At 45.0% G+C, this 27523-nt stretch overlaps 1 long non-coding RNA gene across 1 annotated transcript; it reads right to left on the minus strand.

Moving 5' to 3' along the window:
- Positions 1–523: 523 nt before the first annotated feature.
- LOC120991526 lies at positions 524–21922 on the minus strand. The gene is made up of 4 exons (XR_005776706.1): positions 21911–21922; positions 19122–19128; positions 809–812; positions 524–624 (listed from the first exon to the last, which is right to left on the minus strand). It is a non-coding gene; the product is annotated as an uncharacterized LOC120991526 (long non-coding RNA).
- Positions 21923–27523: the final 5601 nt, after the last annotated feature.

A 27523-nucleotide genomic window follows, 5' to 3' on the forward strand; every position in this document is an offset into this window, starting at 1 on the left:
GTAGACTCAGACACGGACACCCCTAAGTGACCAACCCCAATAGACTATAGTGGCTCCGACACCCAACCCTCGAGCCTGCCCAGACCAACTCTGCTCCAGGAACAGATTAATGAATTACAAAGGAATATGCAAGCTTTAGAAAGTGGCAATTTCAAAGTTGTAAAGGAAGCCCTAGCTATTACCCGACCACAAGGACCTCCAAAATATGTGTCCTTTACCGCGCAGCAGTTATTCACCATAGTGAACCTGCTGCCAGATCCTGAAACCCATCCCATGCCCTTTTTCAGGAAACTGTCACAGGTACATCAAACGTATAGATGTACATGGCAGACCTACAGAGTATTGTGGAAAACAAGACAGGGGAGTATTCTTCACTAATAATGGACCATATCCCCACCCCTATCCTAAGGGCTCTGACCTTCAACTCTCGAGGTGGCAGAGAAGGAACTCTCATTCCTTGTAGACACTGGTGCAGCCCGCAGAGTTTTATGTGAGACTTCCGTACCTCCTTCCTTCATCACTGACATTCAATTACCCTGTTCTGGACTAGAAGGGGTCGTGCAGCATAACCCCATTACCAAGCCACTCTCAGTCACTTCCCCTGGATTCTCCTGGACCAAAAACCTTTGGCTCCAACTTCCAGCAGGAGTCATGTCGCAATTTGTTGTCAGCCAAACATGCCCCTTCTTCTGTTAGGCTCAGATTTTCTTCAGAAAATCCAAACTAACATACAGTTTAGAGAGGATGGGACGGTCACCCTCGGTACAGCCCTATACCCGGAAGAAACTTGCCTCCTCATGGCATTAACATCTCTTTAGGTCACTGATTCATATGAGCTAGGGGATTCGCTGCAAACCATTTTGCACCTCATCCCCGATACCCTCTGGGCCAAAGGACCCAAGGATATTGGACGCCTCAATGTCCCACCAGTCACTGTGACCCTGAAGGACCCCAAGGTCCTGCCATGCAAAGCACAATATCCGCTTTCTGTCTCACAACAGGATGATGCCATTACATCTGCCCCTGCTCTTGGCATCCCCAACTACAACCTTCCTTTCCGACTGTATATCATGGAACGTCAGGGCCTTGCGACTGGAGTCCTTACTCAAACTCATGGTGGCCGCAATAGACCCCTGGGTTACTATTCTAAGCGCCTTGACCCCGTAGCCAGAGCTGTGCCTTCTTGTGTCAGAGCCATTCATGCTGCCAGCTCTCTTCTGGACATCACATCTGATGTTGTGCTTGGTCACCCCCTCACTATTCTGGCTCCCCATGACATTTCTGCCATCCTCCAGCAGACTCAACCTAAATACCTCACTGCACAGCACCATCTCCGGCTCCAGTGTAGTTTACTCCTGTCAGATAATGTCACCATTCAGAGATGCTATATCCTCAACCCTGCTGCACTCCTTCCTCTTCCAAGGGGGGAGTATACTGGAGATGGAGATTCTGAAGATTTTATTGATCTCCATGCTGAAGAGGATCTTCAGGAAGATGAACTGTGGACCTCAACCGACTCTCTTTACAAAGAACAAGATCATGATTGCATCACAATGATGGAAGCTAAAGACCAAGACACTCCTCTGACAAACCCACATTGGACTCTCTTTGTGGACAGCTCAAGGTATTCTGATGACAAAGGGAAGTTCCATACAGGCATGGCGGTCACTAGTGAGTATGAGGTGCTGTGTGCAAGACAATTGCGCCCAGACCAGTCAGCACAGGAGGCTGAACTCATTGCCCTCACTGAAGCCTGCCTCATGGCAAAATACTCTAGATAAGCCTTTGGAGTGGTTCTTGACCTTGGAGTAATATAAAATGCCCGGGATTACATCACAGCCGCAGGGACCCCAATCAAGAATGCTTCAGTAGTAGCGGCTCTAATGGCAGCAGTACTCCTGCCCACCCAAGTGGCAGGGATCAAGGTAAAGGCCCATACTCGAGATGACACCTCTGAGGCCAGAGGAAACGCCCTAGCTGACCAAGCAGCCAAGAAAGCAGCAGTGGAAGAGAAAAGAGTCCAGTCAGACCAGATTATGGTAGCACAGGAAGACCTGGAACAAAAAGAAGTCACATGGGACCTACTGAAACAAATGGCTGAAAGAGTCAGCCCTCGAAGAAGAATCTGAACTCTGGACACAAAGAAAGAGAGTGTGCCTACCCAGAGCCCTCTATCCCTTAATAGTCTCAGTGGCCCATGGGCCCACCCACCAATCCAAAACCATCATGAAAGAACTAATTGACAAAATATGGCTGGCCCCAGAAATCACCCCGATCCTGGTAAGACATTCCCAGTCTTGCCTCATTTGTGCCGAGTGCAACCCAGGCAGGACTGAACCCACGCCCACCAAGTGCCTTTCCAGAGCTCTGTACCCATTCCAAAGGATCCAAACATCGACCACATCCAGATGCCAATGTGCCAAGGGTTTCAATATGTGCTAGTAGTGATAGAGTTGTTCTCTGGGTGGCCAGAAGCCTACCTCGTCTGAAACCAGACAGCAACCCCACTGCTAAGAAACTAATGCAGGAAACTGTTTGTAGGTTCAGGGTACCTGAGGTCATTGAGAGTGATCAGGACCCAGCATTCACTGCTAGTCTAACCCAACAGGTCTGGAAGATGGTAGGGTCACACCTAGCGTTTCACACCGCTTACCGACCCCATACGAGATCCTATTTGGGACTGGGCCAAGAATGGGACAGTATTTTCCGCAGCAGCTACAAATGCATTATGAATCTGTTGCAAAATATGTGATAGCATTGAGCAAACAATTGTCTAACATATATAAGAGCAGTGAGACTATGGAACTCTCTGCCTGAGGAGGTGGTGATGGTAAGTTCACTAAAACAATTCAAGCTGGGCCTGGATGTATTTCTGGAGTGCAATAATATTGCAGGTTATAGCTAGTAGAGAGGGGTTGTTGATCCAGGGAGTTATCTGATTGCCTGAATAGAGTCGGGAAGGAAGTTTTTTCCCCTTAAGTGGGGAAAATTGGCTTCTACCTCTAAGTTTTTTTGTTTTTTTTTGCCTTCCTCTGGATAAACTTGCAGGATAAGAGGCCGAACTGGATGGACAAATGTCTATTTTGGCCTTATATACTATGTTACTATATATGCACGAGTTCTCTCATCCATTCCAGATGCTGACTCCCTAGAAGAAAGCATACAGGGTGGTAGTCAAGAAACACGTCAGAAGCACCCTCGAGCCATGATATGAGGAACCCTACCAAGTGCTGTTGACTACCCCAACTTCTGTGAAACTCGAAGGGAGACCCACCTGGATCCACGCCTCACATTGTAAAAGAGTAAAGGCCGTCCTGACGACCCCGGAACAATAAGCCATGAGGATCCACCTACTTATCATGACCCATATACCAAGTTAAATCCAGTAAAGACAAGGACAGGGAAGTGCCCTTGCCTGTCGCAGGGTGGGCAGATGCCCCATGGCTCATGATAAACAGATCAGGACCCTCAATAGATCATAGCTCTACCCCCTGGCAAGAGAGATACTAGGCTAATGTCATATGTTTTCCTAGCTGGACACACTGTTATTGTCTCAAAGTGCAAATCAAAGGCATGACATTTAGTCCACATATACACTCAGGTTGCAATGACTCAGAAACAGACAGCCACGTGCAGTGTATTGGTGTAGATGCCATGAACGGAAAAGACCTACCCTGTATCCACCGTATTGTACAGGACCTTATCACAGGTATATTAGCCAACACCACCGAAGGTCAGTTGAAAGGATATGAGCTGGCAAAAGGAACATTTAGCCAAATTAATTACCCAATTATTCAATAGCACAGCAGTGGCAGTTCCAGAGGACATATACTCAGTTTGTGGACACAAAGAGTACAAATGAGTATCTGAGAATGTCACAGGACTGTGCACCATTGCCATCTTTATAGTACCAGACTCTAAAATTTATATAAATGCTATTCCTAAACACACCTTGTACCGTAGTTCCAAAGATAACACAACCAGACCAAACGGTAAGCCACATGTTGTAGAAATGAGCATTCCCAATAAAGTTCTCAGTACCCTTTTCATATATCCCATGATAGTGCAGATGTGGGATCATTTGGTGGTAGCAACTGATTATCTAGATGATCAAATATGGGAAGTGATGAGACTTATGAATACCTCGAACATCATGCAGAACCAATTGATCGTTGTCACCAACCAACACACATTAGTTCTAGACTATGTTACAGCTAAAGATGGAGGTATGTGCCAGGTTGCGGGACCCGCTTGTTGCCATTACATAGACCCGCAGGGTAATTTGCAAGTTAAGGTGGGTCTAGAAAAAATGGCAGATCTAAGGGATAAATGGCTGGACGCACATAAAGCTAATAAAGATACATGGCGGTCTCATACCTTCTCCTTCCTTAACCCCGCCAACTGGTTTAAAGGTATTGGGGGTTGGCTCATGGGAATTGTCCAAGGAATATTACAGGTAGAGGTAAAGGAAAGGCCATTCAACACAGTTCCCCCTCCCAGTTATGATGCCGTGCAGAGATAGGGTAAGATGAATCCCCGGGTACTACCATAAGCCCTGAAACCGGGAGCTTATCTATTCAAGGTAAGTTGTCCCCACTGTAGGTGAAGAGGATATGAAGGGTATGCCCAGTGGATTCATTAGGTAGGGATAGTCTACAATCAAGTTTCCAAGGGGAAATAGTTATGGACTACTGAAACAGTATGGATACTTGGTTGTTCTATATACACTGCTTAGACACCGCTTAGTAGAAAAATCCTACTTCCTGGATATACCAGGCGCACACAGCTTTTCCACTATCTTGAAGATGGGAGGGGGGAAGGAGCGCATTCCAAGGTCCTAGGTACAGTGAGGGGGTTGTGGAGCTGTGCTATGAAGCTGATATCTTAAGTCAGCCTGATGGAAAAGAAGTGTAAGATTAACCCATTAAATTCTTGCTATTATTTCCCAGTAACCAAAAGAAATGCACCACATTTAGTCACCTCCCACCGGGGGAGGTATATTCTGTGTGAACACACAATAAACAAGAGATTTTGCTTTGACCCCAGCGTGTGTGTCTTTGCTTAATTCCTCCGTGCATGTAAAGACAATATCTGCTAATTTGGAGCAGTACATCAACCTACTGTCACCGCCACTTCTGTGAGAAGGTCTGACAGACGTCCTTCTCTACCTCTTGCATGATGTTCTTTGTTTTGGTTTCACTTTCTCATCTCATTTTCTTCTCCCAGGTGTCACCTATTTAGACTAATCCTCTTTCCTTTATATTCCCTCCCATACTGCCTCACTTTGCGGTTTATACTACTTCCTGGATTGAAGTGTTCACTGCTGGAGTCTTCTGCTGCTGCTTGTTAAGATAAGTCCTTTCATGTATTGTGTTTCCTTGCTGGCTTGATTCTAGGTGACCCTGACTCCCTCCGTATGAAGTGCAGGGAGCCAGTGGTCGTGTCCCTTCACTATTATAGGGTTTTCAGGTGTCACAAAGTCTTAGGTACGGGGGCATACAATCGTCTACCTTTGAGACCCTTGTATGTGCTTAGCAGTCAGGGTGAGCTCTTAGGGTTTTATAGAGGTCACCTATATGCTCCTTAGTTTGGGATCAAGCTAGTCGGATGTTTATTCATAACTTCCAGCTATCTGCAACTTCCTCCGTGACATTATAAACCGCCATTACCGTCTTAACCCCTTAAGGACTCAGCCCTATTTCACCTTAAGGACTTGGCCAATTTTTGCAAATCTGACCAGTGTCACTTTAAGTGCTGATAACTTTAAAACACTTTCACTTATCCAGGCCATTCTGATTCACATATTGTACTTCATGACACTGGTAAAATGAAGTAAAAAAAAATATTTTTTGCAATTTGGAAAAATTTGCAAATTTCAAAGTTTCAGTTTCTCTACTTCTGTAATACATAGTAATACCCCCAAAAATTGTGATGACCTAACATTCCCCATATGTCTACTTCATGTTTGAATTATTTTGGGAATGATATTTTATTTTTTGGGGATGTTACAAGGCTTAGAAGTTTAGAAGCAAATCTTGAAATTTTTCAGAAATTTACAAAAACCCAATTTTTAGGGACCACTACAGGTCTGAAGTCACTTTGCGAGGCTTACATAATAGAAACCGCCCAAAAATTACCCCATTCTATAAACTACACCCCTCAAGGTATTCAAAACTGATTTTACAAACTTCGTTAACCCTTTAGGTGTTGCACAAGAGTTATTGGCAAATGGGGATGAAATTTGAGAATTTCATTTTTTTGGCTAATTTTCAATTTTAACCCATTTTTTCCACTAACAAAGCAAGGGTTAACAGCCAAACAAGACTGTATCTTTATTGCCCTGACTCTGCCGTTTACAGAAACACCCCATATGTGGCCGTAAACTACTGTACGGCCACACAGCGGGGTGTAGAGTGAAAGGTGCGCCGTATGGTTTTTGGAAGCCAGATTTTTCTGGACTGTTTTTTTGACACCATGTCCTATTTGAAGCCCCCTGATGCACCCCTAGAGTAGAAACTACACACCTCAAGGTATTCAAAACTGATTTTACAAACTTTGTTAACCCTTTAGGTGTTGCACAAGATTTAATGGAAAATAGAGATACAATTTCAAAATTTCCCTTTTTTGGCAGATTTTCCATTTTAATATTTTTTTTCCAGTTACAAAGCAAGGGTTAACAGCCAAACAAAACTCATTATTTATGGCCCTGATTCTGTAGTTTACAGAAACACCCCATATGTGTTTGTAAACCGCTGTACGGGCACACGGCAGGGCGCAGAAGGAAAGGAATGCCATACGGTTTTTGGAAGGCAGATTTTGCTGGACTGTTTTTTTTGACACCGTGTCCCATTTGAAGCCCCCCTGTTGCACCCCTAGAGTAGAAACTCCAAAAAAGTGACCCCATTTTAGAAAGTACGGAATAGGGTGGCAGCTTTGTTGGTACTAGTTTAGGGTACATATGATTTTTGGTTGCTCTATATTACACTTTTTGTGCTGCAAGGTAACAAGAAATAGCTTTTTTGGCACGATTTTTTTTTTTGTTATTTATAACATTCATCTAACAGGTTAGATCATGTGGTAATCTTATAGAGCAGGTTGTCACGGACGCGGCGATACCTAATATGTATACAATTTTTTTTATTTATGTAAGTTTTATACAATAACTTCATTTTTAAAACCAAAAAAATGTTTTAGTGTTTCCTTAGTCTAAGAGCCATAGTTTTTTCAGTTTTTGGGCGATTATCTTGAGTAGGGTCTCATTTTTTGTGGGATGAGATGACGGTTTGATTGGCACTATTTTGGGGTGCATATGAATTTTTGATCGCTTGCTATTACACTTTTTGTGACATAAGATGACAAAAAATGTCTTTTTTTACACCGTTTTTATTTTTTATTTTTTACGGTGGTCACCTGAGGGTCATGTGATATTTTTATAGAGCCGGTCGATACGGACGCGGAGATACCTAATATGTATACTTTATTTTTATTTATGTAAGTTTTACACAATGATTTCGTTTTTGAAACAAAAAAAATCATGTTTTAGTGTTTCCATAGTCTAAGAGCCATAGTTTTTTCAGTTTTTGGGCGATTATCTTGAGTAGGGTCTCATATTTTGCGGTTTGATTGGCACTATTTTGGCATACATGCGACTTTTTTGATCACTTTTATTACCTTTTTTGGGAAGTAAGGTGGGCAAAATTTCAATTTTCTCATAGTTTTTATTTTTTTATTTTTATGGTGTTCACTGTGCGGGGAAAGTAACATGACCGTTTTATAGATCAGGTCGTTACGGACGCGGCGATACCCAATATGTGTAGTGTATTTTATTTTTTTTATTTTTATTCAGTGATAAATGTTTTTTTTTATCTTAACTTTTTTCACTTTTTTTTACATTTTTTTTGACCCAGACCCATTTGGTTCTTGAAGATCCAGTGGGTCTGATGTCTGTATAATACAGTACAGTACAATATATATTGTACTGTACTGTATTTTACTTACACTGAACAGATCTATGCTTTTAGCATAGATCTGTTCAGCACCATGGACAGCAGGACGCCTGAGAAGGCGTCCTGTTGCCATGGGAACCTTCCCCGTCTGCCACAACTTCGCAGACGGGGAAGGGTAAGCACAGGGCTGAGGGTGGCTGTCGGGGGGCTCTCTCCCTCTCCATCGGGGGGCTGCAAAGGCACAGCAGCCCCCCGATGGAGAGGGAGGGAGCTCCCTGACCGATGACAGTTAACCTTTTCCATACAGCGGTCCGTGCGGACAGCGGTATGGAAAGGGTTAAACGGCTGACATCTGCACAGATGTCAGCCGTTTATACCAGGGTGTCAGCAATGTGCTGGCATTCCGGTATACCCACTAGAAGCCAACAAATTTTCAAGGGGAGGCGACGCCTGCGACACCGGATTAACCCCTGGGGCGCCGGAATCCCGGTTTAAAGTTAGGACGTACCGGTACTCCCTGAGTCCTTAAGGGGTTAAGCATGGATCCGGTTTCAGCCTTGATTGACCGCATGCAGGGTCTTTCACTGGAGGTAGGAGATCTCCGTAAAACTGTATCTCAGTTTCAGGTGAGCGGTTCTGCTTGCGTTCATGGAGTTTGTTCCGAGCCTAAGATCTCGCTTCCGGATACGTTCTCCGGGGGTAGTGAGAATTTTGTTTGCTTTAGAGAGGCTTGCAAACTCCATTTTCGTCTACTTCCCCATTCCTCTGGTGATGAGGAGCAGAGGGTGGGGATCATCATCTCGCTGCTCAGGGATAACGCTCAGTCTAGGGCCTTTTCGCTGCCGGTTGATGAATTTTTTGTAGCCCTGGGGAAGATATATGATGACCCGGATCGTATTGCTCTGGCTGAATCTAAACTGCGTCTTTTATGCCAGGGTAAACAGTCCACAGAGATATATTGTTCTGATTTTCGGAGATGGGAAGCTGATACTGGTTGGAACGATGCTGCACTCCGAAGTCAATTTTGCCATGGTCTTTCGGAGGGATTGAAAGATGCATTTGCTTTTCATGAGAGACCTGCCTCGTTGGAGTCTGCCATGTCTCTAGAAGTTCGTATTGACAGGCGTCTTAGAGAGAGAGGAGAGACCACTCCTTCCTGTCATATTCAGCCCAAGGCCAGTGGGGCTGTCTCATTCAGTACGCAGGGGTCTCAGTCTCTCTCAATCCCCTCTGAGCAGGAGGCCACGCAGCTGGGTTTGCTTGCCTCTGACAGTAGAGGATTCAGCTCTCAGAGGAGGGTTTGTTTCTGTTGTGGGGGTATAAATCATTTGGCTAATGTTTTCCCCTCTAGGAGATTCATGGAGTTTTCTGAGGGTAATAAAAAAGAAACAAAAAGAAAAAAAAACTCTAAAAACTTTCCATTTGCTACTATTGGCAAGGTTGATGCGGAAATTTAAGGTTTGTCGTTTGCTTGTAGTTCCCGTTTTCTCCTACCTGCCAGGGTGGCGCTAGACAGCAAGAACATTGTTTGTGAGATTTTTGTAGATAGTGGAGCAGCTGTCAATCTCATTGATAATCAATTTGCTATAACGCATGGTTTCCAGGTATGCACTTTGGAAAAGGATATACCTGTTTTTGCTATCGATTCTGCTCCACTTTCTCAAAGATCGTTAAAGGGCATAGTTCACAATATCCATTTGACTGTGGGTGATGCTCATGTTGAGGATATGTCATGTTTCGTCCTAAGCGGATTACCTACTCCTCTAGTGTTGGGGCTACCCTGGCTCACTAAACATAACCCCACCATTGATTGGCAAGCAAGGCAAATAAATGGTTGGAGTGAGTTTTTCAGAGAGAATTGCCTCACGGCGTCTCTTTCAGAGGTTTCTACCAAGACTGTACCATCTTTTCTCTCTGAATTTTTGGATGTGTTTTCCAAGAGTGGTGTCCAGGAGTTGCCCCCTCACCGGGAGTACGATTGCCCTATTAATCTCATCCCAGGCGCCAAGCTGCCAAAATCACGTTTATACAATCTCTCCTAACCTGAAAGAGTCGCTATGCGTACTTATATCTCTGAGAGCCTGAGAAAGGGACACATCCGACCCTGTTGCCGCTTGTTTTTTTTTTGTTAAGAAAAAAGATGGTTCTTTAGGACCTTGTCTGGATTTCAGGGTGCTGAACTGTATCACAATTCGTGATCCATATCCGCTTCCTCTGATCCCGGACCTGTTTAACCAGATTGTTGGGGCTAAAGTTTTTTCTAAGTTGGATTTAAGAGGGGCATACAACCTAGTCAGGGTCAGGGAAGGGGACGAATGGAAGACGGCTTTCAATACCCCTGAGGGTCATTTCGAGAATTTGGTTATGCCCTTTGGTTTGATGAATGCTCCGGCCGTCTTCCAACATTTTGTGAACAGCATTTTTTATCATTTAATGGGGAAATTTGTACTGGTGTATCTAGATCACATTTGGATTTTTTCTAGGTTTTGCCAATTATTACAGAAAGTTCATTTTGAATTATTCCTCTGTTGTTAAGCCACTGATATGACTAAAAAGGGGGTAGATTTTTCCTCCTGGTCGGTAGATGCGCTTAAGGCCTTTTCTAGTATCAAAGAGAGTTTTGCTTCCGCTCCCATTTTGGTACAACCTGATGTCTCTCTACCTTTTATGAAGGGGTGGTCGTCTCTGCTCTTTATCCTGATTTGGAGGCAGAGGTTCAGGCAGCCCAGGCAGAGGCTCCTGATCTTTGTCCTCCTGGGAGGTTGTTTGTGCCTCTCGCTTTACGACACAAGGTTTTTAAGGAGCACCACAATACTGTCCTTGCTGGACACCCGGGGAGTAGAGCCACAGTGGATCTAATTTTGTGGCAGCCTGCGAGACCTGCGCTCGTGCCAAGGTCCCTCATTCACGGCCATCGGGTTCTCTCCTCCCGTTACCCATTCCTTCCCGTCCTTGGATGCATCTGTCCATGGACTTCATTACGGACCTGCCTCGTTCCTCGGGGAAGACTGTGATTCTGGTGGTAGTGGACCGTTTTAGCAAAATGGCGCATTTCATTCCCTTTCCTGGGTTACCCAATGCTAAGACGTTGGCGCAAGCGTTTGTTGATCACATTGTTAAATTGCATGGCATTCCTTCAGACATTGTTTCTGATAGGGGCACACAATTTGTTTCCAGATTCTGGAAGGCCTTCTGTTCTCGCTTGAGGATTCAGTTGTCATTTTCTTCTGCTTTTCATCTGCAGTCGAATGGCCAGACCGAACGCGTAAATCAGAATCTGGAGACATATCTGCGCTGTTTTGTGGCGGAGAATCAGGAGGATTGGTATTCTTTTTTGTCCCTTGCTGAGTTTGCTTTAAATAACCATCGCCAGGAGTCCTCTGATAAGTCACCATTTTTTGGTGCATATGGGTTTCATCCGCAGTTTGGGACATTCTCTGCTTTACCTGATGAGGAGAGATTTTCCTCGTCTTTGTCATTTATTTGGCAAAAGATTCAGGGTAATCTGAAGAGGATGAGTGAGAGATATAAGCGTGTGGCGGATAAGAGACGTGTGCCTGGTCCGGACCTGAATGTGGGTGATCTGGTGTGGTTTTCTACAAAGAATATCAAACTGAAGGTTCCCTCCTGGAAGTTGGGTCCTAAGTTTATTGGGCCTTACAAGATCTTGTCCGTCATCAATCCCGTTGCCTTCCGTCTTGATCTTCCTCAGACTTGGAAGATCCATAATGTTTTTCACAGGTCCTATTAAAACCTTATGTCCAACCCACTGTACCCTCCTCTTTGCCTCCTCCTCCGATTTTTGTTGATGGTAATCTTGAATTCCAGGTCTCTAGGATTGTGGATTCTCGCATTGTCCGCGGTTCTCTCCAGTACCTTGTTCATTGGGAGGGTTATGGTCCTGAGGAGAGGATGTGGGTCCCAGTGGCGGTGTCACGGCCTATGGTCGTGACTCTTTGTGTCGCATGCAGTTGTAAGCGGTCTGCTTGTTGTCTACCGCAGGTTAAGACAGTTTGGATGTTTGTCTCACGTGTGGTTGCCGCTGGCAACATAATTATGTTTGGCAGTGTAGCAGCCTGAGTTGGTTGCTAGGTGGCTCGCTGTCAAGGCATGCGGTTGCTTCTAGCAACATTTGCTGTATGTGTTCACTGTCTATGTTTGGTGAGCACAGGATTCATGTTATGTGTACATTCCCCCTTTATGTGACACTTACCTTGTCTGGTGTTGGAAGGGTTAACTCCTTTCCTAGTTTGTGTGTGTGGGTGTGGCTACTTGGGCTATTTAGCCTCTGCTGGATCCCTGTAGCTGAGGGGTACTCCAGCCATGCCTTATGCTGGAGTCATCCTCCTGGTCTTATACCATCTGTCCAGTGAGGGCCACCCTTGTGGTCATAAAACATGTATTGATGTTAAGCTTATGTTTGTGTGGTGTCTAACCTTATTGCAGCTATGGATCTGGTTTCCTGTGTGTTTAATGTGTGTGTGCTGTCTCTTTCTATGTTTGGTGTGGACATCAGCATTTGAGCATGGGTTCCAGTCACTGTGTCTGTGGCAGGTAGGTGTGGAAGTTGTTTTCACTCACCTGCCATATCCATATGTTGTATATGTTTCCCTTTCCTTGCAGCTTGGTCAGTTTAGACTTCTGTTCCTCCGTGTCTAGGAGGAACAGGTCATCTTACCCTGCTCCTAGTCCAGGGATATCCTGAGGGCTAGTAGGGACCCGAGGTTCCTGAGTATGAGCCCTCCTACCATCTGGGTTGGCTCATACAGTTAGGAATCAGGGTCAGAGTTAGGGACGCTTTAGGAGGTGACCAGCTCCCTGATTCTGTTGTCCTGGCCTAGTGGCTTCCCTTTCCCTTTAACATCGCACGGCGTGGGGTTTCCCCCACTCTCCGCCGTGACACTATGATCACAATAGCTCCTTACTGTTATACCTTTGAAAGAGAGTGCAGCATGTATCGCCATCTGTTGATGGGGTGCATGCGCGTTCTCTGGAGGGAGAGCGTTTTGGGGGTTTCACCGTTAACGGCGCGGTGAGTGGCTTTTCCCCGTCATTCGATTCTCACCGTTGTCTGTATTGGTGCCCCCTTACTTTGTCATTCCCCTACCCCATCCCATTGTTTGTTGTGCCCCACCAACCTTCCCCTTTTGTGGTTGGGGGGGGCTTTGAGGGGTGGGAGTGTCTCTGCCTTCGGAAGAGGGCGCAGCATGTGTCGCCTGCTGTTTTCTGGCGCACATGCTTATCCTCCGGAGGGAGGGTGAAAGGGGAACCCTGTTACAATGCAGTTTTCTGTAACAGTGGTTGCAGTGTGTGTGAACTGGCACTTGTGCTTGGGTCTCCCCTCGTCCACGTCTCAGTGGTTCTCTTGCTTGTGTCGGTGTGGCTGGCTGCAGTCCTTGTTGGACTGGCTTAGGTGTATGCTGGTGGAGGATGCATGCTGGCAGCGACTTGGTGTGAACCGTGGCTGAGAGTGGACGCAGTGTTCAGTTCGGTCTCTCCGGGCTGTTTGTTTGCTCGCGCCCTGGTTCCTGTGTGTTGCTCCAGGGGCTGGCAGCAGTCCTGGGGAGACTCCCTGGCACTGACACTGTTTCTGCTACTTTTTCCCTTCTCCCATCCCTGTTTTTGCTTTCCTCACTAGTTTCCCTTTTTTTTGGTGGGGGGGCTTTGAGGGGTGGGAGTGTCACGGCCTATGGTCGTGACTCTTTGTGTCGCATGCAGTTGTCAGCGGTCTGCTTGTTGTCTACCGCAGGTTAGGACAGTTTGTATGTTTGTCTCACTTGTGGTTGCCGCTGGCAACATAATTATGTTTGGCAGTGTAGCAGACTGAGTTGGTTGCTAGGCGGCTCGCTGTCAAGGCATGCGGTTGCTTCTAGCAACATTTGCTGTATGTGTTCACTGTCTATGTTTGGTGAGCACGGGATTCATGTTATGTGTACATTCCCCCTTTATGTGACACTTACCTTGTCTGGTGTTGGAAGGGTTAACTCCTTTCCTAGTTTGTGTGTGTGGGTGTGGCTACTTGGGCTATTTAGCCTCTGCTGGATCCCTGTAGCTGAGGGGTACTCCAGCCATGCCTTATGCTGGAGTCATCCTCCTGGTCTAATACCATCTGTCCAGTGAGGGCCACCCTTGTGGTCATAAAACATGTATTGATGTTAAGCTTATGTTTGTCAACACCAATAAATGACTCACAGAAGTGAGTACCCGTGCCAAACCTGCACGCAAAATCAAACACCAAAGAAGGAAAAAAGGCTGGCACAAATAAAGGGATATAAACTTTATTGAAGTCTCAACACGATACAAAATATGATAAAATACAAGTAAAAGACAATGCTGTGGTGGGTATAAAACACACAGGAAGAAATACGGCAACACTAGTATATAGGCATGTACATATAAATATCCAGGCTAAGAAAATCATATAAATGACATAATATATAAATAATGTAAACCGGATATCTGAAAAATAGGGCCTAAAACCAGGGCTAAAAAGACAGGATGGAGATCCAAAACAGTACCAAGGATATAAGGTGCAAAGTGCAAGCATACATAGTACATGGATCACAAATACTAAGCTAACCACAATGGAGCCATGGCATGAGTACCTGAGTGGTGAACCGGATACCCCAACGCACGTTTCGTGTAGAGCATCTTCAGGGAGAGAAGGTGTGTGTGGGTGTGGCTACTTGGGCTATTTAGCCTCTGCTGGATCCCTGTAGCTGAGGGGTACTCCAGCCATGCCTTATGCTGGAGTCATCCTCCTGGTCTTATACCATCTGTCCAGTGAGGGCCACCCTTGTGGTCATAAAACATGTATTGATGTTAAGCTTATGTTTGTGTGGTGTCTAACCTTATTGCAGCTATGGATCTGGTTTCCTGTGTGTTTAATGTGTGTGTGCTGTCTCCCTCTATGTTTGGTGTGGACATCAGCGTTTGAGCATGGGTTCCAGTCACTGTGTCTGTGGCAGGTAGGTGTGGAAGTTGTTTTCACTCACCTGCCATATCCATATGTTGTATATGTTTCCCTTTCCTTGCAGCTTGGTCAGTTTAGACTTCTGTTCCTCCGTGTCTAGGAGGAACAGGTCATCTTACCCTGCTCCTAGTCCAGGGATATCCTGAGGGCTAGTAGGGACCCGAGGTTCCTGAGTATGAGCCCTCCTACCATCTGGGTTGGCTCATACAGTTAGGAGTCAGGGTCAGAGTTAGGGACGCTTTAGGAGGTGACAAGCTCCCTGATTCTGTTGTCCTGGCCTAGTGGCTTCCCTTTCCCTTTAACATCACACGGCGGGGGGTTTCCCCCACTCTCCGCCGTGACAGGCGGACATTAAGGCCACTCGTCTCATCAAGGCTTTCCATAGGTCTCATCCTGAGAAGGTGGGTTCTGAGTGTCCGGAGTCCACCCGTAGAGGGAGGGGTACTGTCACCGCCACTTCTGTGAGAAGGTCTGACAGACGTCCTTCTCTACCTCTTGCATGATGTTCTTTGTTTTGGTTTCACTTTCTCATCTCATTTTCTTCTCCCAGGTGTCACCTATTTAGACTAATCCTCTTTCCTTTATATTCCCTCCCATACTGCCTCACTTTGCGGTTTATACTACTTCCTGGATTGAAGTGTTCACTGCTGGAGTCTTCTGCTGCTGCTTGTTCAGATAAGTCCTTTCATGTATTGTGTTTCCTTGCTGGCTTGATTCTAGGTGACTCTGACTCCCTCCGTATGAAGTGCAGGGAGCCGGTGGTCGTGTCCCCTCACTATTATAGGGTTTTCAGGTGTCACAAAGTCTTAGGTACGGGGGCATACAATCGTCTACCTTTGAGACCCTTGTATGTGCTTAGCAGTCAGGGTGAGCTCTTAGGGTTTTATAGGGGTCACCTATATGCTCCTTAGTTTGGGATCAAGCCAGTCGGACGTTTATTCATAACTTCCAGCTATCTGCAACTTCATCTGTGACACCTACCTGGTATCTTGACCAGATCCAAAACACCCATTCCACAAAATTGTGGAATGGATGCAGACCCAGACCTTACGACGTTGGAATGGACCCTTATGGTACACTTTGCAGTTCCTTTAACCTCTTACTGACCTCTCATATGCCTTTTTATGGCGGTCACTAAGGAGCCTTAGGCTAGTCCGCCTTCTCTTTACATCTCCTGTGCAGAGGTCAGCGGGGTCTCGGGTCTCTCATGTTAAACCCCTTGGATGCTGCTGTCAGTATCAACCACAACATCTAAACATTTAGTGGGAGGAAGCTCTCTCTATCTTCCATTAGCACCCAAGAATGAGATTTCAGGGTGCTGATGTCTTTGCATGGCAGCCTGGGGTCTAATGAAGGCCCCAGGCCTGCCTGCAGTGTCTGCCCCCTCACTAAGCTGTGGAAAGCAATGACAGCAACAGAAAATGATGTCTGAGTGACACTGACATACATAGCTATGGGTAAATTAACATTTGACGGCATTAACATACAACGTGTCTAAAAACACACTGTGCTGGCACCTGTGTTTTCATATTCCAAAGCTTCCAAACATTGTCCCTTATCGGGAGCAGATGATGTTTAAACATACACGGTGTTATGGGATAATTTTTTTTATAAAAAGTGGCTTGGGGGACCAAGCATTCCCAAATTATCGTTTGACATGTTTGGAATGCCTGCCCATATGTCATGTGCAAGTGTTGACTGTCAGAAGAAAAAGAAGCTGATTGTGAACAAGCCTAAAAAAATTCTCCCTTCTAATTTCTAATTAGGAGCAGTGTGGATGTAGAAAGGGTACGGTATCGAAATAGTGGCATGCGGCCACAATAGTGGCATCAGGAGCAGTATAGCATGGGACATACAAAGCTGTCTATGGTAGTAGTGGCCATAGTAGTATTAGGAGCGATAGTGGCAGCAGATGCATCACGTTAATGGTGATGGCAGTAGGGGATGAACAGCGAGGAGCAGCAGTTGCTGGTACATGTTGGCAGGCAAGCAGCAGAATGATGGAGGCAACAGCAGCCCTAAGGAAGATGGTCGGCAGGTCGCAGCAGTGGCATGATGGAAGTGGCAGCAGCAGCCATACAGAACATCATGGTTGGAAAGTGGCATAAGTTGTATGGTGAAGACCACAGCAGCAGCTGTACATAACATGATGGTAGGCAGACAGACAGCAACAGTAGCAAGATGGGGCACCGCCAGGTGAGGTCTAGTCAACAGAAGCAGCCTAAGGAATGAGAAAATGTGGGTATTGATGCAGTAATCACGTACATATGCTGCTTAATGAAATTGAACCCACCCCCAAAAAAAAAATTATAATTTCAACCGCATGGAAACTGAATACATGTAAACGAACAATTGAGGTATTAGTGGCATGATACAGGCCGCATCATGTAGCCGTATAGAACGTGATGGTAGGCAGACAGACAGCAACAGTGACAAGATGGGGAACCGCCAGCAAGGCGAGGTCTATTTATGGAAATCAGGCTGAGAAGTGATAAAATGTGGGTATTGATGCAGTAATCCTCTACATATGCAGCTTAATTAACTTGACCCCCAAAGAAAAATTTAAATTGCAACCATGTGGAAATTAAATATATGTAAACTTATGATTGAGGCTTGATGCTTTACCTTAATACACACAATGGTAGATTGCTGCTACACCTTGGGTATTGCTGAGGTAATCACGTATATATGCTGCTTAATTAAATTGAACCCCACAGAAAAAAGGATTTCTATGAAAATGAAGGGGGGGGGGGGTGACAGTATTTGCTTGCAGGTTGCTGCTTTTAAAGGGAACCTGTCACCGGGATTTTGTGTATAGAGCTGAGGACATGGGTTGCTAGATCACCGCTAGCACATCTGTAATACCCAGTCCCCGTAGCTCTGTGTGCTTTTATTGTGTAAAAAAACCTGATTTGATACATATGCAAATTAGCATAAAAGAGTCATATCTTACTTATGTGACCAGAGAAGAGTCATATTTTCAAGCTCTGACTCATCTCAGGTTAATTTGCATATGTATCAAATCGTTTTTTTTACACAATAAAAGCACACAGAGCTATGGGGACTGGGTATTGCGGATGTGCTAGCGGCCATCTAGCAACCCATGTCCTCAGCTCTATACACAAAATCCACGTGACAGGTTCCCTTTAAGGTCTGCAGTGCAGTACCTGCAATTCTGATAGCAGGCACAGCCAGCCACAGCTCCTGTCTTCTTTCCCTTGTCAGCTGCCCTGCTTGTCCCTATTCTACACAACACACACGATTCTTCTTTGGAATCCAAGCCATTCCCTTCACTCTCTCTGGCAATAATCTTTATTGATTTGAGACTGTCCCTGATTGATTTCTGACTCTCCTTGACTCCCAAAGATCATTTTCCTGGCATACACTGTAAGACCCAACCACCCTGTAACGGTCACGTACACACACACACAGGGGGAGGATAGTGACCACTGCGCTCCACCCTCACCCCTGGCCCTGCCTACTTGCCTTTACGAGTCCTGGTGACAGGGGACAACTGGACGGCAGTCCCTAACTTAGGATACGTGCGGGAAGGACAGACAAGACAAATAACGGATAGTGAACGGACCGGGTCAAAACCAAGAGGACAATGCAGTACAGAGGGATAAGCAAAGAATGGTCAGGAGAAGCCAGGGTCATAAATACCAGGAGAGTCGAGAAGTACCAAAGGAGTCCGCAAAGAATAGTCAGGTGGAAGGCGAGGTCAAAATACCAGGAGGGATGCGCAGTACAGGAGGAGCAGGCAAAGGATCATCAGGGAACAGGATCAGGTAAGTATACAGGTATCCAACAAACGCCAGGAACATAAATTAACAGGCAACCTGTGGCCAGCAGGCTGCCTGTATTTATAGTGGGGAGTGAGGGTCATGTGATGTGGCCAGCGTCACATGACCGACAGACCAACCAGTCGAGCACCGAGTGATCAGCTCGGTGCTCAAGGCAGACCTAAGAGCAGGGAGCCTCCCAGCCGCCCTGGGAACGAGGTCAAACACAGATCCTCGCTCCAGAAGCTAAGCAGCGGGTCTGCGGCTGATGGGAGACCGAGTACGCCTTCGGCACCCCATTACAGTACCCCCCCTTTTACGAGGGGCCACCGGACCCAAGACTCCAGGCGATGGCCTTTCAGGGTGTTCTAAATGAAATTTTTGAACAAGTCTAGGAGCATGAACCTCCCTGGCAGGTACCCAAGATCTCTCTTCAGGTCCATACCCCTTCCAGTGAATCAGGTACTGCAAGGAAATACGCACCTTCCTGACATCCACTATTTTAGACACCACATACTCGACAGCATCATTAACAAGAACCGGCAGAGGCGAGGCTTTCGATGGTACTACCGGTTCAAAATATTTTTTAAGTAGAGATTTATGGAACACATTATGAATGTGGAATGACTCGGGCAGCTCCATCCTAAATGATACCGGGTTAATCACCTCTGTGATCTTATATAAAACGAGGAGCAAACTTTTTAGAATCTACCTTAAGAGAGAGATTCTTGGAGGACAAACATACCTTTCCCCAACCTGAAAATTCACCCCCCTTGAACGTCTCCTATCGGCCGTGAGTTTCTGAGAACTTTGAGCCTTTTCTAAGTTCAATTGAACCCGGGCCCAATCTGTGCACAGTTCAGAGGAGAGACTATCTGCCTCAGGGTTAGAGGAGGAGACGGATGACCCAGAATTAAAACGGGGATGGAAACCATGGTTACAAAAGAAAGGTGAAACCCCAGCAGAAGAATTGACACGGTTATTCAAAGCAAATTCAGCCAATGGAAGAAATTTAACCCATAATTGCTGGTCATCAGCAACATACAACCTCAAGAATTGTTCCACAGACTGATTAAGGCGTTCAGTCTGCCCATTAATCTCAGGGTGGTAGGTAGAGGAAAAAGACAATGAAATTTGACATTTTTGACAGAAGGCCCTCCAGAATTTGGACACAAACTGCACACCCCTGTCAGAAACAATATTTTCCGGGATACCATGCAATCAAACAATTTTTTTCACAGAAATAGACGCCAGAGTTTTGGCATTCGGGAGTTTAGACAGGGGAATGAAATGGGCCATCTTGCTAAACCTATCGACCACTACCCAAACCACAGTCTTACCCTCCGCCGGCGGTAGGTCAGTTATAAAGTCCATCGAGATATAGGACCAGGGTCTACTGGGAATGGGTAGGGGTCGTAGGTTACCAGCAGGGCGAGTCCTAGGTGTCTTGGACCTGGCACAAACCTCACAGGCGGACACGTAGGACTTGACATCCCTAGTTAGAGTGGGCCACCAATAAGATCTAGAAACCAGATCCTTAGTGCCCTCAACACCCGGATGTCCACAAAAGGCAGAATCGTGACACTCACCCAACAGCTGGAGACGAAATTGTACGGGAACAAACAACTTATCTGTTTGGGTGGATACCGGTGCCAGATGTTGTTCAGACCTAATGCGAGCCGAGATATCCTGGGTTAGAGCTGCTATGAAGATTTTTGCTGGTAGGATGGATTCAGGTGGTACCTCAGTAGCTTGAAAAGCATGGAAGCTCCGAGATAATGCGTCCGCCCTCACATTTTTACTTCCCGGCCTGAACGTAATGGAAAAATCAAAACGAGTAAAAAACAGAGCCCATCTGGCTTGACGGGGATTCAACCTCTTAGCAGACTCGAGAAACATAAGGTTTTTATGGTCAGTGACAACAGTAACACAATGCCTTGCCCCCTCCAGAAAATGCCTCCACTCCTCAAATGCCCATTTAATGGCCAGCAGCTCCCTATTCCCTATGTCGTCGTTTCTCTCCGTGGGAGAGAATTTCCTGGAGAAGAAGGCACACAGTCTCAGGTTAGTGAGGCTAGCAGGACCTTGTGAAAGGACTGCTCCTGCGCCGTCCTCGGACGCATCCACCTCCACAATAAAAGGTCTCTCCTGATCAGGCTGGATCAGAATGGGAGCGCTACTGAATGCCTTTTTTAATTTTTCAAATGAAGAAATGGCCTCAGTAGACCAATTTTCCAAATCCGCCCCTTTCTTAGTAAGGTCGGTCAACGGTTTAGCAATTACAGAAAAATTCATAATAAATTTACGATAGTAATTGGCAAAACCTAAGAACCGTTGTAAGGCCTTTAAGGATAAAGGTCTTACCCATTCCTTAATTGCTAGTACCTTACCAGGATCCATCTTGAAGGCGTGAGGAGTCAGAACATGCCCTAGAAACAGAATCTCCTGTACACCAAAGACACATTTCTCTTGCTTAGCGGATAGCTGATTCTCCCTCAACACCTCTAATACTTGTTTAACATGAGACAAATGGGATTCGAAGTCAGGAGAGAATATCAAAATGTCATCAAGATAGAAAATAACAAATTTACCTAAGAACTCCCTAAGAATGTCATTCATAAAGTTTTGGAACACAGCTGGGGCATTGCTGAGTCAAAAAGGCATCACCTGATATTCAAAGTGTCCTGCCGGAGTATTGAATGCCGTCTTCCATTCGTCTCCCTTCTTGATTCGGATTAGTTTGTATGCCCCTTTCAGGTCAATCTTGGAAAACCAGGTTGCCCCCAGAACCTGGTTAAATAAATCTGGAATCAATGGGAGGGAGTATCTATTCTGGACAGTGATTTTATTTAATCTCCGGTAATCGATACATGGCCTAAGACCACCATCTTTTTTCTTAACAAAGAAAAACCCCGCCCCCATAGGAGAGACAGAAGGTCTAATATGCCCTTTACCAAGGCTCTCCTTAATATAATCTTCCATGGCCTTGCGTTCGGGCTTAGAAAGATTATAAATTCGCCCCTTAGGAAACTTGGCCCCCTCTACTAGCTCTATAATACAATCATAAGGTCTATGGGGGGGGTAGAACCTCCGGGGTTGGTGATGAGAATACATCAGAATATTCCCTAACAACAGTGGGTAAAGTTGTTTACTGAGACCCCAGCCTGTACCACGGACAAGCACGAGTCACACTTAGGCCCCCATCTCACCAACTCCCCCTTGGACCAATCTATAGTGGGGTTATGTAGTCGTAGCCAAGGCAACCCTAGTACCACCTCAACTGGTAGGTTCTCCAGGACTAAAAGGGAACATATCTCTGAGTGGCACACACCCACGGTTAGAGAAATCTCTGAGGTACATGAGCTCACCGTACCACCAATAAGAGGAGTAGCATCAATAGCCATGACATGGATAGGAGGTGGTAAAGCAAACATTGGAATACCCAATCTTACAGCGTACTCAGAGTCAATAAAGCTGGCCGCTGAGCCAGAATCAATAAAGGCCTTACCCGGCCATTTATCTACCCCCAGAGAAATCGTAATGGGTACCAAAAGCTTACATTTAGAAAAAGCAGGGTGTACCTGGTCTTTAGGTTGCCTTGCCTTAGGAGACTTGACAGAGAGGACCTTCTTAGGACACTGGTTGATATAATGGTCAGGATCTCCACAGTAAAAGCATTCTCCACGTCTGCGGCAAAGATTCCCTCGGGTCATGCCAACCTGCATGGGTTCCTCGGTGGAGACCTCAGCATTGTCTCTGGGATAGGCCTCTGGCTAGACCACCATCTGGGAAGAGAACTGTAGTTCCTGTCGTCTCTCTCTAACCCGTCGGTCAAGTCGGACAACAAGGGTCATCATCTCCTCTAAGGTCTCTGGAAGTTGATAACTGACCAGAAGATCCTTTAAATTATCAGACAGACCTGACCTGAACTGACTCTTCAGGGCTGGTTCGTTCCATCCTGAGGGGACACACCACCTTCTGAATTGGGTGCAATAATCCTCCGCAGGTAGATTGCCCTGAACCAGTGCCTTTAGAGCCGTTTTAGCTACCAGAGCCCTGTCTGGTTCATCATAGAGGGTACCCAGGGCCTGAAAGAACCCCTCCACAGACGTTAAACAACTGGCGCCAGCAGGTAAAGAGTGAAATAGGAAGAAACCACGGCACTCGTTTTCAGATCATCAGAAATAATTAATTTATTGTCCATCCCAGAATTGGATCTTTTTGAAAAATGGCTAACGTTTCGGTCCACTAGGACCTTGTTCCAGCGTGGCGGCTGCGCGCCCTTCTCTGCGCGCCCTTAGTATTGTAGATCTGGAGACATCAGGTGGACTGACCTATTTCCGACTGACCCTTTCCACTGAGCACCGACAGCTACACAAAGGAGTGCCATCCACTATAATTATTATATAAGCAGGTAAAGAGAACGCCCAGTCCTGGGGATCATCCTGTAGTCGGGAAATGATAATGCCCACGTGTTGACTCTCAGGGCCAGAGGACACGGGGCGCAAACGGAAGTAAAGTCTGCAACTCTCCTTAAAAGAGAGAAACTTCTTTCGGTCTCCAGAAAAGGGTTATGGGAGCTTAATCTGGGGCTCAAAATGCAGACTGGAGGCCTGAGGAGTGAAAGAACCTTGCCCTAACTCAAAAGAACTGAGTTTTTCCCCTAGCTCCTGCACCATCTGCGTCAGATTAGAGACATGGTCAGTCAGGGTCACCAGAGGATTCATTATACAGTGGTTATTGGGCCTGTTAATCTGTAACGGTCACGTACACACACACACAGGGGGGAGGATAGTGACAACTGCGCTCTACCCTCACCCCTGGCCCTGCCTACTTGCCTCACGAGTCCTGGTGACAGGGGACAACTGGACGGCAGTCCCTAACTTAGGATACGTGCGGGAAGGACAGACAAGACAAATAACGGATAGTGAACGGACCGGGTCAAAACCAAGAGGACAACGCAGTACAGAGGGATAAGCAAAGAATGGTCAGGAGAAGCCGGGGTCATAAATACCAGGCGAGTCGAGAAGTACCAAAGGAATCCGCAAAGAATAGTCAGGTGGAAGGCGAGGTCAAAATACCAGGAGGGATGCGCAGTACAGGAGGAGCAGGCAAAGGATAGTCAGGGAACAGGATCAGGTAAGTATACAGGTATCCAACAAACGCCAGGAACATAAATTAACAGGCAACCTGTGGCCAGCAGGCTGCCTGTATTTATAGTGGGGAGTGAGGGTCATGTGACGTGGCCAGCGTCACATGACCGACAGACCGACCAGTCGAGCACCGAGTGATCAGCTCGGTGCTCAAGGCAGACCTAAGAGCAGGGAGCCTCCCAGCCGCCCTGGGAACGAGGTCAAACACAGATCCTCGCTCCCGAAGCTAAGCAGCAGGTCTGCGGCTGATGGGAGACCGAGTGCGCCTTCGGCACCCCGTTACACACCCTCATTCACAGCCCAGCACAGAATGGTATTCTGCTCGTTCTGCTAGGGCACCTCCTTACCTGCTGCAGCATTGATGGGCTCATCCAGGCTGTCTGTCAACCAGGGCAAACCCTCCCCTCCATTTCCTCTCAGGGTCATGCAAGAACCCTTTTTATTCCTCCCTAGTGTTTTCCCGCCAACATGTGCACTACAATTGCACTGCACAAATCTAACCTGGAAATATTCAAGTTCGTCTGCCATCCGAAAAATAACCCCATTCGGTCTGTACTGGTTTGCTAATTCCTAGTCTGTGTCTATAGCACTGACAGTATAATATACTACTGCATAAGCAGTACAGTGTATTATAGATCACCTGTTAAGTCTCCCTGTCGAACTAATAAATGGTTAAAAAAGTTTTATTAAATTATCATGTAATATATCCTATACGGTGAATGCTGTAATAAATATTGCTAATTTTGCTTATTCACAAAAATTAAAGGAAAGCAATCAAAAAGTGTTATGTATCTCAAAATGATACTAATGAAAAGTCATTCTGCAAAAAATAAAGCCCTCACACAGCTCCGTAGAAAGAAAAAAGAATTATGGGTCTTTGAATGCAGCAATGCAAGAATATCTTCTTTTCTGTTTTTGAAAGTGGGAAGTAGTAAAACAAAAAAATATATAGGGATTTGTTATCACAGTAATCTCACTGAGCTAGATAGTAAAGTTATTATGTTATTTATGCCACAAAATGAATGCCGCTAAATTTATAAAGTAAAAATTCAGTGACAGTATTGCTGTTTTTTCAAATCCCCCCCACCAGAAAGAGTTAATAGTTACCCAAACTGATGCATAAAAAAATACATCCTGGAAAAAACAAGCCCTCATTTGGTTGCATATATAGAAAAATTAAAATGCAGAGAAGTGGCGCACTGGATTGGTGCTAACAAATGGAGAGGTGCTCTCAGTAAAAAGGAATCACCCTTCCTTTGGTGCAATATAAAAATGTTAAAAAGATACTGGGCACTCTCTTAATACAGGAACCTCACAGTTTATTAATAATACAACACATAAACAATTTATATATTACTACTTAAAACGATAAAACGTACAATCCGGATATTAAAAGGTTCCTCAAACTTTTGGTACCAATAATAACATAAAATACATAAAATATAGCCTCTGGGTATTTGAGGGATGCAACAAGACTTGTTGCATCCCTCAAATACCCAGAGGCTATATTTTATGTATTTTATGTTATTATTGGTACCAAAAGTTTGAGGAACCTTTTAATATCCGGATTGTACGTTTTATCGTTTTAAGTAGTAATATATGAATTGTTTATGTGTTGTATTATTAATAAACTGTGAGGTTCCTGTATTAAGAGAGTGCCCAGTATCTTTTTAACATATATAGAAAAATGAAGTGGGTTACTGGTGGCTCACTCGACCAATACGATGTATAGGTGCTCAAGGTTTAGCTGATTCACCCAATCAGAAGAGGTTAGATATAGAATTTGAATATGGTAAACCGGCACTCTTCACCTGGTCAACACACAGAGAGCAATATAGATAAAATATACATTTATTTAATTTAAACATCAATCGTGGAGGTAATCTCTTTATAACAAAATCACTTTAAAAGAAAAATCACTTAAAAGAAGAACAAGGGGGTATTACCCTTCCATAAAAATCGTCATATATAGAAAAAGAAAAATGTTATAGATCTTAGCATGTGACGATGAAAAAAATTATTTGGTCACTAAGGCCCAAAACCAGACCAGCCTGGTCAGTAAGGGGTTAATCTCTTTCAGAACATCCTTCACACGTGTCTAAAGCTGGTGATTAGAAGCCTCTTTTAGTGCACCAAATTGTACTGATTGGGTTAGACAATAGCAGAACTAACTCTACCACTCATGTGCAAGAGGAACCAGACAGTGGGACTGAGCTACTAAGCATGTGTGGCCATCAGCAATGAGCACATTAGGTGGACCTTTTGCGAGGGAATTGAAAGAATACCAGGGGACACCATTATATATATTGCAATATACTGGTATCTTCTGTCATGTGTGGGAAAGATAATTTGTCAGCACATACCCAAAGATCCCAGGATTTTATGAAAAGGATGGAGAAACCCTTTAAATTAAAATAAGCTTAACTAAAATGTGCACATCTGAATGGATAATGGACATAGAGTAAGAGAACACCAAAGAGGATAGAGAACAGAACAGAGGGCATTACACTTCATTATATTGTATTGGACATTGCTAGTAAATATATGAAGCAACCAATTTTACACATCAGACCCCATACTGTATTCAGAGCTGATGCTTCAGATCATGCCATGAGCGCTGAAGATATAAGCGATGTCAACACTGTGATGTGTGATGGATCAGTAAGCTGCAGAGTGACAGCATGGCGAATAATCTCTGGAAAAACAATGGGTGATCCAAAATGATCTGGGGCATACATAAGAAGACAGTAGCAGATGGATCTGGCACATGTACAGAAATGCAGATACAAGTATCATAGACAAGAGTATCTCTCAGAGTGTATAACCATAATGCAAGATTTGGAGATTTATGTACATACGTGTACAGTGTATGTCATTTTGCATGTAGAGGTCTCAAAAAGAAGTTATATGTTTCACCAAAAGTTAGAAAAAGGAAAAATGTTGCCACTCACATTGCATATATATTGCATATTTGATGTCAACTAAGCACCTCCACACTCATATATATATAAGGTACACATACATGAACATCAATTGATAAGCACCATTAATGTCTTTACATGCAGCCATTTTCCAGAAGAAAAACTAAATTACATGTCACCATAATAACAGAGCAGTCAAATCTAGAATATGGCAGTGTTCCCCAGAATACACCGACAAAAAGATCTGTCACTTTTACAATAGGGAAGGTAAAGCGACTTCAGACTGCTCAAAGATGCTGTGCAATGCAATGAGCATGTCTGAGACAAGTGACAGCGCTGGAGAAGAATTGTAGATACTTTCCCAGCCCATACAACAAGGTTCTTTGAGGTAGAAATGGAATTAGGGTTTCCCCAGGAGTGGAAATACTTTTCAGAGGTACTCTAAAATAAAGTTTGAAATCATCGGTAGCAGAATCATGATTTTAGTTTTAGACATATAATTTTACATGTTTTTTTTTTCTCTCCATTTATGTCTAAAGTTAACCCCTTTACGCCAACAATACACCTATTTACATCCGGATGGCCAGATAACATTATGGGTTTCCAGGAGTCTGATGGAGGAGAGGAAAATGCTGGGAAAAAAATGATCTGTGTTCTCCCAGTATTCTTCTTTATACAGATCACTACCAATAGTCATCTAATGGCCAGTATCCATTAGATCATTATTATCTGTGATCTGCATAACGAG

The sequence above is a fragment of the Bufo bufo genome, chromosome 2 (genome assembly GCF_905171765.1).
Source record: "Bufo bufo chromosome 2, aBufBuf1.1, whole genome shotgun sequence".
NCBI classification, from domain to species: Eukaryota; Metazoa; Chordata; class Amphibia; order Anura; family Bufonidae; genus Bufo; species Bufo bufo.